The sequence below is a fragment of the Pelophylax lessonae genome (assembly GCF_965119305.1).
Source record: "Pelophylax lessonae genome assembly, chromosome: 3".
Taxonomy (NCBI): domain Eukaryota; kingdom Metazoa; phylum Chordata; class Amphibia; order Anura; family Ranidae; genus Pelophylax; species Pelophylax lessonae.
Window position 1 is genome coordinate 33,621,125 of NC_138770.1, and position 16,044 is coordinate 33,637,168.

General features: G+C 44.8%; 2 protein-coding genes and 1 pseudogene across 3 annotated transcripts in view; 2 read left to right on the forward strand and 1 right to left on the reverse strand.

Annotated features, from left to right (window-relative positions):
* Positions 1-16,044, forward strand: part of LOC309550783 (uncharacterized protein) — a 492,521-nt gene that overhangs the window by 432,723 nt on the left and 43,754 nt on the right. The window lies entirely within an intron of this gene.
* LOC309550278 (uncharacterized protein) overlaps positions 1-16,044 on the reverse strand; it is a gene marked incomplete at its 5' end in the record, with an annotated part of 397,814 nt that overhangs the window by 143,728 nt on the left and 238,042 nt on the right. The window lies entirely within an intron of this gene.
* The window catches only part of LOC309549945, a 215,401-nt pseudogene that overhangs the window by 122,947 nt on the left and 76,410 nt on the right, over positions 1-16,044 (forward strand). Inside the window, exons 6-8 of the transcript in view lie at positions 1,890-2,588; positions 2,685-2,779; positions 9,102-9,204. The product of the transcript in view is annotated as an uncharacterized misc_RNA (transcript). The remainder of the gene's footprint in view (positions 1-1,889; positions 2,589-2,684; positions 2,780-9,101; positions 9,205-16,044) is intronic.

Sequence of the window (16,044 nt, forward strand, 5' to 3'; positions counted from 1 at the left end):
GACTGGGTAATGGGTTAAGATCTATACTGGTATGGACTGGGTAATGGGTTAGGATCTATACTGGTATGGACTGGGTAATGGGTTAGGATCTATACTGGTATGGACTGGGTAATGCGTTAGGATCTATACTGGTATGGACTGGGTAATGGGTTAGGATCTATACTGGTATGGACTGGGTAATGTGTTAGGATCTATACTGGTATGGACTGGGTAATGTGTTAGGATCTATACTGGTATGGACTGGGTAATGTGTTAGGATCTATACTGGTATGGACTGGGTAATGCGTTAGGATCTACTGTATGCTGGTATGGACTGGGTAATGTGTTAGGATCTATACTGGCATGGACTGGGTAATGCATTAGGGTCTATACTGGTATGGACTGGGTAATGTGTTAGGATCTATACTGGTATGGACTGGGTAATGTGTTAGGATCTATACTGGTATGGACTGGGTAATGTGTTAGGAAGGAAAGGATGCCACATCGTTTGATGGAAATGAAAATTATCACCCTACAGAGGGCTGAACTCAAAGACACCCCGAAAATCAAAGTGAAAAAATGATGCAGCAGGCGAGTCCATTTTGGTGAAATGTCATTGCAGGACCTCAGAATGGTCCTCAGTAGTGTGTATGGCCCCCACATGCTTGTATGCATGCCTGACAACGTCGGGACATGCTCCTAATGAGACCACGGATGGTGTCCTGGGGTATTTCCTCCCAGATCTGGACCAGGGCATCACTGAGCTCCTGAACAGACTGAGGTGTAACTTGGCGGCATCGGATGGACTGAAACAGAATGTCCCAGAGGTGTTCTATTGGATTCAGGTCAGGTGAGTGTGGGGGCCATTCAATGGCATCAATTCCTTCATCCTCCAGGAACTGGCTGCATACTCTCACCACATGAGGCTGGGAATTGTTGTGCACCAGGAGGAACCCAGGACCCACTGCACCAGCATAGGGTCTGACAATGGGTCCAAGGATTTCATCCCAATACCTAATGGCAGTCAGGGTGCCATTGTCTATCCTGTAGAGGTCTGTGCGTCCCTCCATGGATACGTCTCCCCAGACCATCACTGACCCACCACCCAACCGGTCATGCTGAACGATGTTACAGGCAGCATAATGTTCTCCACGGCTTCTCCAGACCCTTTCACGTCTGTCACATGTGCTCAGGGTGAACCTGCTCTCATCTGTGAAAAGCACAGGGTGCCAGTGGTGGAGCTGCCAATTCTGGTGTTCAACGGCAAATGGCAATCCAGCTCCACAGTGTCGGGCAGTGAGCACAGCGCCCACTAGAGGATGTCGGGCCCTCAGGCCACCCTCATGAAGTCTGTTTCTGATTGTTTGGTCAGAGACATTCACACCAGTGTCCTGCTGGAGGTCATTTTGTAGGGCTCTGGCAGTGCTCATCCTGGTCCTCCTTGCACAAAGGAGCAGATACCGGTTCTGCTGATGGGTTAAGGACCTTCTACGGCCCTGTCCAGCTGAAACTGATTAACAACCCCCTCTGCTACTTGACTGACCAGATAAATATCCCAGGAGTTTCCCTGACTTGATGCTATACTCTGATTATAAAGTGTTGAGCAGTGTATATGAGTGTGGAAAACTCTTGGTAATTTTTCTTGTCTTCTGACAGACGGACTCTGTGGTGGGAATAGAAGGACATCGGAGGAAGATGTGACTACAGAAGATAATGACATGGCATCTTCTCCAGAAGTAAATCCCGTTCCTCATAATATACATGACACACCTCACCATTGGAGGAGATCATTGGAATCTCCTGATACTTCACATAGTCCTCGAATATATGACAGTGCCGACGGGTGCGGGAAACCATCTCATCTCAGGGAATCTTCTTTATACCATACAGGAGAGATTTCATTGTCATGTTCAGAGTGCGGGAAATGTTTTAGTAAAAAAAGATACCTTCTTAGCCATCAGAGAATACACACAGGCGAGTGTCCCTATTCATGTTCAGAGTGCGGGAAATGTTTTAATCAAAAAATATGCCTTCTTAGGCACCAGAGAACTCACACTGGGGAGCGTCCCTTTTCATGTTCAGAGTGCGGGAAATGTTTTAATCAGAAAGTAAGCCTTCTTAGCCATCAGAGAATACACACAGGGGAGCGACCTTTTTCATGTTCAGAGTGCGGGAAATGTTTTAGTCAAAAAAGAAACCTTCTTCAGCACCAGAAAATTCACGCAGGGGAGCATCCCTATTCATGTTCAGAGTGCGGAAAATGTTTTAATCATAAAGGAAACCTTCTTCGCCATCAAAGAATACACACAGCTGAGCGTCCCTATTCATGTTCAGAGTGCGGGAAATGTTTTAGTAACAAAGCAGACCTTCTTCGACACCAGAGAATACACACAGGGGAGCGTCCCTATTCATGTTCAGAGTGCGGGAAATGTTTTAGTCACAAAGCAGACCTTCTTCGGCACCAGAGAATACACACAGGTGAGCTTCCTTATTCATGTTCAGAGTGTGGGAAATATTTTATTCATAAAGGAAACCTTCTTAGCCATCAGAGAATTCACAGGGGTGAGCTTCCCTGTTAATGTTTAGAGTGCGGGAAATGTTTTAATAATAAAATAAACCTTCTTAGCCTTTGGAGAATACACACAGGTGATCTTCCCTATTCATGTTCAGCGTGCGGGAAATGTTTTGCGCTCAAATGTTTACTTGTTAGACACCAGAACGTTCATACAGGCGAGCGTCTCTAATCTTGTGCAGAGTGCGGGAAATGTTTTACTAAGAAAGAACTCCTACTTATACACAGGTGAGCGTCCTTTTTAATGTTACAAGTGCGGGAAATGTTTTCCAAACAAAGGTTTATTTCTTAGAAACCAGAAAGTTCATACGGGCGAGCGTCCTATTTCATGTTCAGAGTGCGGGAAATGTTTCACTCCTTATGTACGCTTCAAACCGCAAAGAATTCACACTTATATTAGAGACTCCGTTTTCATGTTCAGAGTGCGGGAAAGTGTAAAAATAAAAGAAATCTAATGAAACATCAGAGTGCACCCCCTGCTGGTACTACGGGAAATGGACGTTGGATTGTAACGGGTGGAACTGTTTAGTCCATAAACAAATGTGGAACCACCACAGTCCACTCGGGGTTGCTTTACACCCACATCGCCCTCTGACCTGCTGTGGGGTTGGCAGGCAGCTGGGAGACCTTATGTTAACCCTGTAAAGCCCACGCCAGTATGCTGCAACCGTATGCATCGGGGCTGTTGCGGCACAACCCCATTCAGTTGAATAGCATTGCCCAATGTGACCGGGGGGTGTGAGGTTTGCAGCAGCCGCAAATTGCAGTGCCATGTGTACCGCCCCATCGGGCTGCCATTTAAGCTTAAGGGGGTGGTAAAATCATGACTCAGCTGTGTCTACCTTTACCGATCCCTCCCCACATGAGGCAACAGGCAGGAAATCATGACAATACATGGCCTATCATGGAACTGCATGAGGACCTAACGGGAAATGCTTTATTCTTTTTGTGTTCTACTTATAAATATGTATATAGATCTAACCTACTGGATGGAAAAAGATCACTGTAACATGCATTAACCCACAGCAGCCAATCAGGATTTATCTTTCACTGGTGAACCTTTTCAATTGGTTTCTTCATGTTGTTGCTCCTTTTTGATTTATTGAAGTAGCCGGCTTTTTATTGGTCCAACCAATGTATGATTATTAATACATTTGACACATTTGTTAATTCTATGATAAAAGATTTAAGCTTTATTTTATTCATATCATTACTGTGTGGTAATCGGTTATTCTGATCTTGTACAATAAAAACTCTTTGTACAATATTCTGTGCCGAGTCTTCTTTTTTTACCAATGATTAGATGATCTGTAGCACCCTACAGGTAGGTGCTAGGTAAATGTATAGTGGGGCCTTGTCTGCCTAACAGCAGGGTCATGATTTCTTGTCAGGGTGTCCTGGTTTCCAGGTGTGTCTGCTGAGAGGGGAGTCTCCCCTCTGGCTCCTGTGAGAGGCTTCTCATAGGGCAGTGGAGGAAACCCAATCAGGGAACACATTCAGGCTTGTAGCTACTAGAGCTGCACGATTAATCGTAAAAAAATTGCCATCTCGATTCACCCCCCCCCCGACGATCTTAACATGACATTTGAAAAAAAAAAAGCCTCCCCCAAATGCCTATCAACATCAATCTCCTAGTTAGGTATAAACACAATGAATACAATATATTCCTTCCGTCTGCCGGTGTTCTATCAGAAAACCCTACCCCCTCAGATTTCCCTACCTACGTCATTTCCGGTGCGGGTTCGTCATGCACCAGCTGTAGCCGCGTCACACGTCTTACTGCGCATGCGCAGAATAGGTAGGGAATTTTGATACCATCGTAACTGGTCAGACAAAAGTCCTACTGCGCATGCGCACCAACTAGTCGGGCAGCGGCATCTGTTATAACAAACATCCATCCGATCTCCATAGCCCACACTGCGCCGAGCCGACAATGTCTCATTGTCGGGTCAGCGCAGTGTTGGGTCGGCGCAGTGTGGTGCATGGAGACCGGATTTTCGGGTCGGCACAGTGTGGGCCATGGAGATCGGATGGATGTTTGTTATAAGAGATGCCACTGCCCGACCAGTTGGTGCGCATGCGCAGTAGGACTTTTGTCTGACCCTTTACGATGTTATCAAATTTCCCTACCTATTCTGCGCACGCACAATAGGACGTGTGACGTGGCTACAGCTGCTGCATGACGAATCCACAGCTGATCTCAATCGGAAATGACGTTGGTAGGGAAATCTGACGGGGTAGGGTTTTCTGATAGAACACAGGTGATGTCACCTGATGGCCCTGCCCCTTATGATGTCACCGATCCAGCATGCATCAGTCAGTTCCTTTACAAGGGGGCGGGCCACCACATGATATCATCAGGTGGCCCTGCTCCTTACCTTTTTAAGAACTGTTAGGCTGTCATTCCTTGAGGGTGGAGTGTTTTCTTTTTTGGGGTCCAGAGGTGCAGTGGGTGTCATGACTGACGACGGATCTACATTGGAGGACATTGTTTTTTTGATTTTTCTGTAGAAGGAATTGTGAAAAATGGGCTCATAGCCTCATTTATTCTTACAATGTACCCCAAACTCATTCACACAGGGGGGCGGGATCTGGGGGCCCCCTTGTTAAAGGGGGCTTCATGATTCTGATAAGCCCCCTGCCTGCAGGCCCCCGCAACCACAGGCCAAGGTTTTGGGGAAGAGGCTCTTGTCCCTATCAACATAGGACAAGGTGCTTTAGGGCACATCCCCCATGTTGAGGGTATGTAGCCTGGTATGATTCAGGTGGGGGCACTCGCTCGTCCCCCCCCTTTCCTGGCCTGCCAGGCTGCATGCTTGGATGAGGGTCAGTTATAGATTTTGGGGGACTTCATGCCATTTGTTTTTTTAAATTTTGGCATGGATTGCCCCTTAAAATTCATGTCAGACCCAAAGGGCCTGGTATGGATTTTGGGGGACCCCACGCCAATTTTTCCCCAATTTTTTTCTTGCCGGCAATTCTTTTTTTTTACATTCTGCTATCAGTGGGGACTCATTCGTTGTTAAGGACGCAGCGGCAGGCTTCCCGGTCTCCCTTCTTTACAACCTATTGACTGTGCACTCGGCGGGATGTAAATAGTAAAAAAAAAAACACAGAGCACACAGAAAATTTGGGTGATTGGTGAAGTTCTCCTCCGCCCAAACCACTCGCCCATCCCTAGTGGTGTTTAGATGGTGGGAGAGGATTGTTGGAGAGGATGCATGGAGTACATAGGTGGGAGAATACAAGGCCGAGGGTGTTGCCACCAGAGTGAGTAGAAGCCTCTATCCATTGTGTATCCATTGCTTCAGGTCAAATGAGGAGGTTAGACTGAGAAGTTTGGAAGTAGCAGAAGTGTTCGTAGTAACAGGGATGTTGAAGTCACTGAGAATGATTGTGGGGATTTCAGAAGAGAGAAAGTAGGACAGCCAGGCAGAGAAGTCATCAAGGAAAGTTAATACCGGTCCAGCGGGCCGATAGATCGCAACAATTGTTGAGGAGATTGGAGAAAATAGACGTATACAGTGAGCTTCAAATGATGAGAGGGAGGAGAGGGAAGAAACTGGAAGGTGCTCTGTGAGGATAGGAGGATTGCCACTCCACCTCCCTTATGTTCCCTAGGTCTAGGTTTACACCTTCTTCATTCATCTTATGGTGTTTATCAATAAATTAAGTAAACTGAACCGTGTGCAAATTCATATACAATGTTCTGTTCTCACTACACGTATGCCCCAGGCGTGTGCAGCTCAACATACAGCTAAACCTTTAATCCTACAATAACCAGTCTTTTTGTAACTTAAGGCTTTATTCCAGTGAAGAATGGTGGTCACATGAACAGGTTACAAGTCAGAATGGATATGCGAATAGGATTGTGAATATGAGGTGAAACTGTAAATAAACATATAAAGGCATATAATCAGTATACAAACATAAACAGTATATGCATTGAGTATATAACCAACAGTTCATAGGCAAAAAAGAAGAGGGGGAAGAGATCTGTCACAAAATGTATGTCTGGTTGCCTCCATCCCTAAATGTGTATTGTGGAAAAGGGGGGAAAGTGGGACTTTAAATTAGTTTTGCAACCAGGCATATCTGTTTCCAAATGAGTATCATATAAAGCCCCTACACAGGGAGGGGAACCCAACAAGAGCTGACATAAATGTACAGATATGAAGAACCATATTTATTAATCACATATATAATTAATACAAAATGGGGATAATGCACTCATTTCATGTACAATAAAATCCATAAAATTAATAGGTTACATCTGACATCAATTTCTCTATAGATACAGGGTCTGGAAACATGAGATACTTGAAAACGGCTGAGTAAATATAGGCTCTACGCGTTTCGTGGACCTCCGTCCACTCATCAGGAGCTTGAAGAAAAACAGTATCTAAAATACATAAAAAATCTCAATTATACCAAAAATATTAGGGAAAAAAGAAACATGGGGAAAGGAGAGGAAAAAAAGAGGAATACATTTGTATGGAATGGGCACTACCTGAGATGGTGTCACATATCCAGAAGTATTCCAATTGGGAAAAATGAAAAACGAAGGTTGATCCGAGAAATGTCTGACCCGGGGCTGAGGCACGGACATCATCCAGCACGCAGGGGAGAAAGAGCAGTAACGAAGTGAAGAGCCAGTGGATGGTTGATAATGGATGTTTTGGAATCAAAAGAATCTACAAATATATATGCGCTTAATTTGTTTGTTATATGTTCCTTCAAAATAAGGAAACGAATTGATCTGAAAGCCACCACCAGATCTTGTTGAGACATAATAAAAATCAAAGAATGTGGGAAACATTGCCAGAAAAAGTGAACATACCAGATAAAGAAGGGTGCAGAGAGAGCAGTGATACCAAGCTGCATATCTCCAAGTGAGAAGAAAAGTGAAAAAAGTAGTGAAAAAGTAGCCTAACCACAAGAGAAAAAATAGAATGGGGAAAGAAGTGAGAGGACAAAGAAACAAAAGGGGTGCATGTCTGTCCCATAATAGAAGGGAATGCAAGAAAAGTGCATATTGAGAATAATGTGAGTTAAACCAGAACCAGAAGGATACATACCAACAAGTGCACCTCCACAGTGGGAGGATAGGAGGAATTAGATGGCAATGTGAATTGAAATAACCCAGCTGCATGTCCCGATGGGCGAGGATGAGTCCATGCCAACACCATAATGGCGTTTGGTCTATATAGGTGGAAGTCAAACCTCCCACAACCGGTCAGCTGACCGGATGTTGGTCGGAGAGGAACCGCCGCAGACGCAGATGAAAAAAGCGTAACCATGGAAATATGACACCGACGGGCGCCAACTCCATGGTGAGCAAATTATGGCGCCGATGGTTGTAGCACAGCCCGACCCCCAACCTGGATGTGGGAAGGCAGAGGCAGGTGCAGGGGAGGAGTGGCTAACAACCATCGCAGCCCCGGAACCAGAGCCCCGGACCAGTCCCCGTGATTCAGGTCCACTCTATAATGGGGACAAAAAATAAGGAAGCTCAAATGGCTAAAAAACAATTATAAACAGGGGATGAAAGGTATAATGATAAACAAAAATACTATTGGACTAAAAGCTTAAAGTGGCAGACCTCTTCAATAAACGGGTGTCTTCCACCCAAAATATTTGCAAAAAAGAAGAGGGGGAAGAGATCTGTCACAAAATGTATGTCTGGTTGCCTCCATCCCTAAATGTGTATTGTTGAAAAGGGGGGAAAGTGGGACTTTAAATGAGTTTTGCAACCAGGCATATCTGTTTCCAAATGAGTATCATATAAAGCCCCTACACAGGGAGGGGAACCCAACAAGAGCTGACATAAATGTACAGATATGAAGAACCATATTTATTAATCACATATATAACTAATACAAAATGGGGATAATGCACTCATTTCATGTACAATAAAATCCATAAAATTAATAGGTTACATCTGACATCAATTTCTCTATAGATACAGGGTCTGGAAACATGAGATACTTGAAAACGGCTGAGTAAATATAGGCTCTACGCGTTTCGTGGACCTCCGTCCACTCATCAGGAGCTTGAAGAAAAACAGTATCTAAAATACATAAAAAATCTCAATTATACCAAAAATATTAGGGAAAAAAGAAAAACGGGGAAAGGAGAGGAAAAAAAGAGGAATACATTTGTATGGAATGGGCACTACCTGAGATGGTGTCACATATCCAGAAGTATTCCAATTGGGAAAAATGAAAAACGAAGGTTGATCCGAGAAATGCCTGACCCGGGGCTGAGGCACGGACATCATCCAGCACGCAGGGGAGAAAGAGCAGTAACGAAGTGAAGAGCCAGTGGATGGTTGATAATGGATGTTTTGGAATCAAAAGAATCTACAAATATATATGCGCTTGATTCTTTTTTGCAAATATTTTGGGTGGAAGACACCCGTTTATTGAAGAGGTCTGCCACTTTAAGCTTTTAGTCCAATACTATTTTTGTTTCTCATTATACCTTTCATCCCCTGTTTATAATTGTTTTTTAGCCATTTGAGCTTCCTTATTTTTTGTCCCCATTATAGAGTGGACCTGAATCACGGGGACTGGTCCGGGGCTCTGGTTCCGGGGCTGCGATGGTTGTTAGCCGCTCCTCCCCTGCACCTGCCTCTGCCTTCCCGCATCCAGGTTGGGAGTCGGGCTGTGCTACAACCATCGGCGCCATAATTTGCTCACCATGGAGTTGGCGCCCGTCGGCGTCATATTTCCATGGTTACGCTTTTTTCATCTGCGTCTGTGGCGGTTCCTCTCCGACCAACATCCGGTCAGCTGACCGGTTGTGGGAGGTTTGACTTCCGCCTATATAGACCAGACGCCATTATGGCGTTGGCATGGACTCATCCTCGCCCATCGGGACATGCAGCTGGGTTATTTCAATTCACATTGCCATCTAATTCCTCCTATCCTCCCACTGTGGAGGTGCACTTGTTGGTATGTATCCTTCTGGTTCTGGTTTAACTCACATTATTCTCAATATGCACTTTTCTTGCATTCCCTTCTATTATGGGACAGACATGCACCCCTTTTGTTTCTTTGTCCTCTCACTTCTTTCCCCATTCTATTTTTTCTCTTGTGGTTAGGCTACTTTTTCACTACTTTTTTCACTTTTCTTCTCACTTGGAGATATGCAGCTTGGTATCACTGCTCTCTCTGCACCCTTCTTTATCTGGTATGTTCACTTTTTCTGGCAATGTTTCCCACATTCTTTGGTTTTTATTATGTCTCAACAAGATCTGGTGGTGGCTTTCAGATCAATTAGTTTCCTTATTTTGAAGGAACATATAACAAACAAATTAAGCGCATATATATTTGTAGATTCTTTTGATTCCAAAACATCCATTATCAACCATCCACTGGCTCTTCACTTCGTTACTGCTCTTTCTCCCCTGCGTGCTGGATGATGTCCGTGCCTCAGCCCCGGGTCAGGCATTTCTCGGATCAACCTTCGTTTTTCATTTTTCCCAATTGGAATACTTCTGGATATGTGACACCATCTCAGGTAGTGCCCATTCCATACAAATGTATTCCTCTTTTTTTCCTCTCCTTTCCCCATTTTTCTTTTTTCCCTAATATTTTTGGTATAATTGAGATTTTTTATGTATTTTAGATACTGTTTTTCTTCAAGCTCCTGATGAGTGGACGGAGGTCCACGAAACGCGTAGAGCCTATATTTACTCAGCCGTTTTCAAGTATCTCATGTTTCCAGACCCTGTATCTATAGAGAAATTGATGTCAGATGTAACCTATTAATTTTATGGATTTTATTGTACATGAAATGAGTGCATTATCCCCATTTTGTATTAGTTATATATGTGATTAATAAATATGGTTCTTCATATCTGTACATTTATGTCAGCTCTTGTTGGGTTCCCCTCCCTGTGTAGGGGCTTTATATGATACTCATTTGGAAACAGATATGCCTGGTTGCAAAACTCATTTAAAGTCCCACTTTCCCCCCTTTTCCACATAACAGTTCATAGGCATACCAGCGATGCTTCAAAGGGGGGTTCAGGAATCTTCCCACAGCAACCTCAGATGCTGTCTGCTCCTTCCTGAGGTAAATCTAAAATGGAGATTCTCTAAGAGAGGGGTGGAACTAATCCAGCAATAGAGAACAGGAAGTACCATAAAGTGCTGTATAACAGTCTATGTCACAGTGGCATCTTGTGGACAATATTGGCATTGCAAGTTCCAATAGCATTAATTATTTCCTTATGCTGGAGGCATGACACTCCCCGCCTGGTATCATCAGATACCACTGTTTAGTAACACTATTTAGTCCTCAGATGATAACAGCAAGATCGGTTCAGAAACTGGTCTGAGGAACAACTTTGTCTCCTTGATTCTCTGGATCTTGATTTCCACTTTACATGGGAGTGATGATGTGATACAATCATGTAAGCGATGTGGTTCTGACCAGGAACTATTAGAGGGTTACTCACGTCTGACTCTAGGTTGGCTTGCCTTAGAAGACCACCAACCCTAAGAAGTCCATTTTGATCAAGGAACGGGTCGAGTTTTCTCAGGGATAGGTTTTCCGTTCAAGGTACAGTCAATCTCCTTAGCATAAGCTTCATGCTATACAGTGCGGATGATAAGATCCTGAGACTGCTGTAGCTCTAATACTGAACTGATCCTTTGACAATGGTGCCATCCCTTGCGGTCACAGCTGTTTGAGTCACCTTTAAAGGAGCGAGCTATATGGATAAGACAAGAAATAGCTCGAACAAGTGTCTTCCATTTTGAGAATCTGGTAAATCTGTCAGATTTAAGCTGACAACCTGAAGTTGCAGTATGAAATGTTGAGATCTCAGGACGGATGTCAGTATCTGAGTCTGGATCTATTAGTTCAATCGTGTCACTTTTAGGAAAAGTTTGTTCTGCATCGTACAAGAATGCAGGTCCTGTAAACCATGTTGTGTCTTTAAGGTTACATGCAGCAACAGCTCTTGTAGCATGGTCTGCAGGGTTGTAGTCAGTAGGTACATAGTGCCATTGTGTTGGACTAGTGGATCTCCTAATCCTCAGCACTCTGTTGTTGACATAAACGTAGAAACGTCTGGTCTCGTTGTAGATGTAGCCTAGAACTACCTTGCTGTCTGTGTAGAGTTGAACATCCTTGAGGTCAATGTCCATCTCTGAGGCTATTAGCTCTGCTAGTTCAACAGCTAGTACTGCAGCACAAAGTTCTAGCCTAGGTATAGTATGCTCGGGGTGTGGAGCAAGCCTTGCTTTGCCCATGATGAATCCTACGTGGCATCGTGCTGTAGTGTCAACAGTCCTTAAGTAGGCCACAGCAGCTATTGCCTTGACAGAAGCATCACAGAATATGCAAAGGTTTTGACTCTGTATCTCTGTAGAAGGTACAGGAGCATATGGGCGTGAAACATGGAGATCAGATAGGACTGATAGAGAGTCCCTCCACTGTACCCAAGAGTTCCTCTTATCAAGGGGTAGTGGGGCATCCCAGTCGGATGTTTCACAAATCAAGTCTCTAAGCAAGGCTTTACCTTGAATTGTAACAGGTGCCGCGAATCCTAATGGATCGTACAGGCTATTGATTGTAAACAAGACACCTCTGCGAGTGAAGGGTCTTTCTTCTCCATTTACTTGGAAGGTAAAGGAATCGGATTTCAAGTCCCAAAGTAGACCTAGACTGCGTAGTACAGGTAAAGAGTCTGTACCCAGATCTAAGTCCTTTAGATCACTGAAATGGTCTTGAGCGGGGAAAGCTTCCATTACCTCTTTGCTGTTAGAAGCAATCTTGTGCAGCCTGAGATTGGAATAAGCGAGCATTTCCTGTGCTCTTTTTGTGTACTGCTACTGGAGGTTTGCGAGGGTTAAGTCCCACAGGAGCAGCACACAACAGCGTAAAATCAAAACTTGGATCATTTCTTGTTTTAGCTTGCTGGCACACAAAGTCCACAAAAACAGAAAAAGGAGGGAATGGAACATCATGCTGTCTTTTATATCAGGATCCGTGTGTAATCCACTGCTCTTGCAAGTTATAGGGTAACTTTTGCACAATGGGATTGACACCTCTGGCTGTGTCAAGGAATGCAAGTGCTTGTAAGTCCCCCTCAGATTTAGCTACTTGAAGTTCCATTAACAAGTCACTTAACTCTCTAAGTTTATGGTATGCTTTGCTAGGTATTCTGGGAAAGTTATCAAGTCTTTTGAATAATGCATTTTCTACTGCTTCCGCTGAACCATAACACTCATCAAGTCTATCCCAGATTGTTCTAAGACCAGTGTCTGGGTAGTTTATATTTATCGTCCTGATTTGCCTGGCGTGCTCGGCAGACTCATTTCCAAGCCATTTGATCTGGAGGTCTATCTCTTCGCTGCAAGATAGCCCTAAGTCTCTGATAGTGTTTTGAAAGGATGACCGCCAGGCTCTGTAGTTTCAAGGGAGGTCATTAAACTTTTCAAGTCCTTTGGTGACTAACTCGCGTCGTGCAAAGAACCTTGCAAAGTCTATGGTGGCTTGGTTAGCCTGTTGTGTGTTGACTTGGTAAGATGGCTGTGTGTAGTCATACCTTTTGCTGGCACCAAGCTGGTCTCTGATGTACCGTTCTGGCTTGGACGTTGGTTCTGGAGGGCGATTAGAAGGTGATTCTATTATCTCACTTATGGGAAGTCTGTCATAGGTGACGTCACTTTGCACGGATTTCTCCCGTTTGCAGGCTTGAGGCTTGTCACTGACTTGCGGCAGTACCGTGTGGTGACTTTGGCTTGTCTCTTTGACGTCATCTTTGACACTGCTTGTCTTAAAATGTTGATTGATGTAATCTGAAGTTTGTTGTAGAGAATTTGGAGTTTCAGCTGCTGGATCGAGAATGTTGCTGCGTCTGCTGCGTTCACTTCTTGGGTATACAGCTAATTCTAAGGCGTCTCCTTCAGCTATGGCTGCTGCTACTTCCTTCTCTACGGCGAGTTTCTCTAGGGCTACTTCTAGGAGGGCCTCCTCTGCCTCTTTCTGCATTTTTAGGCGGGCTTCTTCTTTCTTTGCTTTTAGGAGGGCTTCTTCCTTCTTTACTTCTAGGAAGGCTTCATCCTTCTTTGCTTTTAGGAGGGCTTCTTCTGCCTCTTCTTTCGTTTTTTGGAGAGCTTCCTCTGCCTCTTTCTGCAACCTCACTTTCTCCTGTTTAATCTGCATTTCTTGCTCAGTAAAGGCTGCTCGCGCCTTGGCGGCTTCAGCTTTCGCACGTGCTATGGCGAGTGCATTGCTTGCGGAGGAAGATCTAGAGGAGCCGGAAACTCGGGACCTTGTCTTGAGTGGAGATGTCTGGCTATGTGACATGTTGCTTGCAGGGATGCTTGACTGTGTAGAGACTGCTGTATTGCATATGCAGATGACTGCGCTGGCAGGGTAGCAGGCCTCTGTATAGTCTCTGTCCTAAATCCCACTTGCTGGATAGCCGCTGTTTCACTGTTCTGTTCTCACTACACGTATGCCCCAGGCGTGTGCAGCTCAACATACAGCTAAACCTTTAATCCTACAATAACCAGTCTTTTTGTAACTTAAGGCTTTATTCCAGTGAAGAATGGTGGTCACATGAACAGGTTACAAGTCAGAATGGATATGCGAATAGGATTGTGAATATGAGGTGAAACTGTAAATAAACATATAAAGGCATATAATCAGTATACAAACATAAACAGTATATGCATTGGGTATATAACCAACAGTTCATAGGCATACCAGCGATGCTTCAAAGGGGGGTTCAGGTATCTTCCCACAGCAACCTCAGATGCTGTCTGCTCCTTCCTGAGGTAAATCTAAAATGGAGATTCTCTCAGAGAGGGGTGGAACTAATCCAGCAATAGAGAACAGGAAGTACCATAAAGTGCTGTATAACAGTCTATGTCACAGTGGCATCTTGGGGACAATATTGGCATTGCAAGTTCCAATAGCATTAATTATTTCCTTATGCTGGAGGCATGACATACAATATAAAGTGCTTTATGCTCAAGATGCTGTTCCCTGCAGATCCACTGCTTCCACTTTACACCTACTTCGTTATCTTATATTTTCTATAAAGTAATAACCTGTGCAAATTCATGTAATCATACAATATTTTTTGCTCAATATAGTGATCTATTCAAGTCCACTGCTTCCACTTTGCATCTGCTTCAACAAAGTTCTGTTGCTCCAAAAAAGTCCACAAATTAATGAAAAGTTGATAAGGTGTGAAAGTTCTCCGTGCTCCAAACTGTGCCAGCTGTAGTGTAGCCATGCCTTCTTCCACCTCTTACACATGTGATGGTGAGGGCGCCCCCTTAGTAGTGCTTCCCCATTCACCAGAGCAATATGACTCCCAGCTTTTCAGCTACCAGAGTCACAAACATCCTTCACACACTCCTCACCTTCGATGGCAAAGGAACTGGATACTCCTCGCTCACTCCTGCAAGTCTGCTGCCCTTTCTGTCAGTCTCCCTCCTAGACTTGGCTTCCTCCTCCGACCGCTGTTTCAGCAGGAGCTCCGCCTCTTCATACACACTCAGGGAGGAGAGAAAGGGGAAGGATATACAGTACATACACACACAGCACAAGGCCTTGTTCACACTACCAGACGGTTCTCAGGGCTGCAGTTACTCTGAGCTCCACACGGTGGTGATCTCACTTCTACCCAGACAGGAAGTCTCTATGGAATACAGACAGGAAGTGATGTCAGCTACAGACAGGACATTCCATTTGGTAGGACGGAGAGAGAAGACAATGCAGGAATTGGCAGCAGAGCAGGTAATACATAGATTAAGCCCTTCAGGGGGATCAGTTGATGATTAATATATCTTGCTTTCAAAGCTAGCCATACATGGTTCAGTTTTATCATTCAGCCAGCGAGATAAGTGAAAAAATGGAAGCGATTCCCCCATCCACACATTGGAGGGGGATGGGGGAATCCTCCCCGCTGCACTATTGTATTCTGACAATGGGGGGCGCTCCTCCGCTCTCAGAATACACAGATCAGTGATGAAGCTATTGGCTGCAGCCACTGATGGAGTGACTTTTATCCGGCAGTGACCACACATGGATGGAAATGTGACCGATCCCTTCTGAACCAACTGAATTTCCATGTATCTATGGTCACCTTAAGTCAGTGGTCCTCAACCCTGGCCTACAGGGCCCACTAACAGGCCAGATTTTAGGTATTACCTTGGGGAGATGCAGACTAGAGTACTGCAATCACTGAGCAGCAAATGATATCACCTGGGATGTATTTCAGTTATCTTGCAAATCTGGCCTGTTAGTGGGCCCTGTAGGCCAGGGTTTAGGACCACTGCCTTAACCACTTGCCGACCGCCGCACGACTATCTACGTCGGTGGTCAGCCCCTCACAGGCAAACTAACGTAGGGCTACGTTGCTTGCTTGTGAGGGTTTAGGGAGCGAGCGCGCGCTCCCGCGTGGTCACGGACCCCCCCGCGCGTGTGACCAGCGGACCCGATGTCCGCCGGCCACTCGG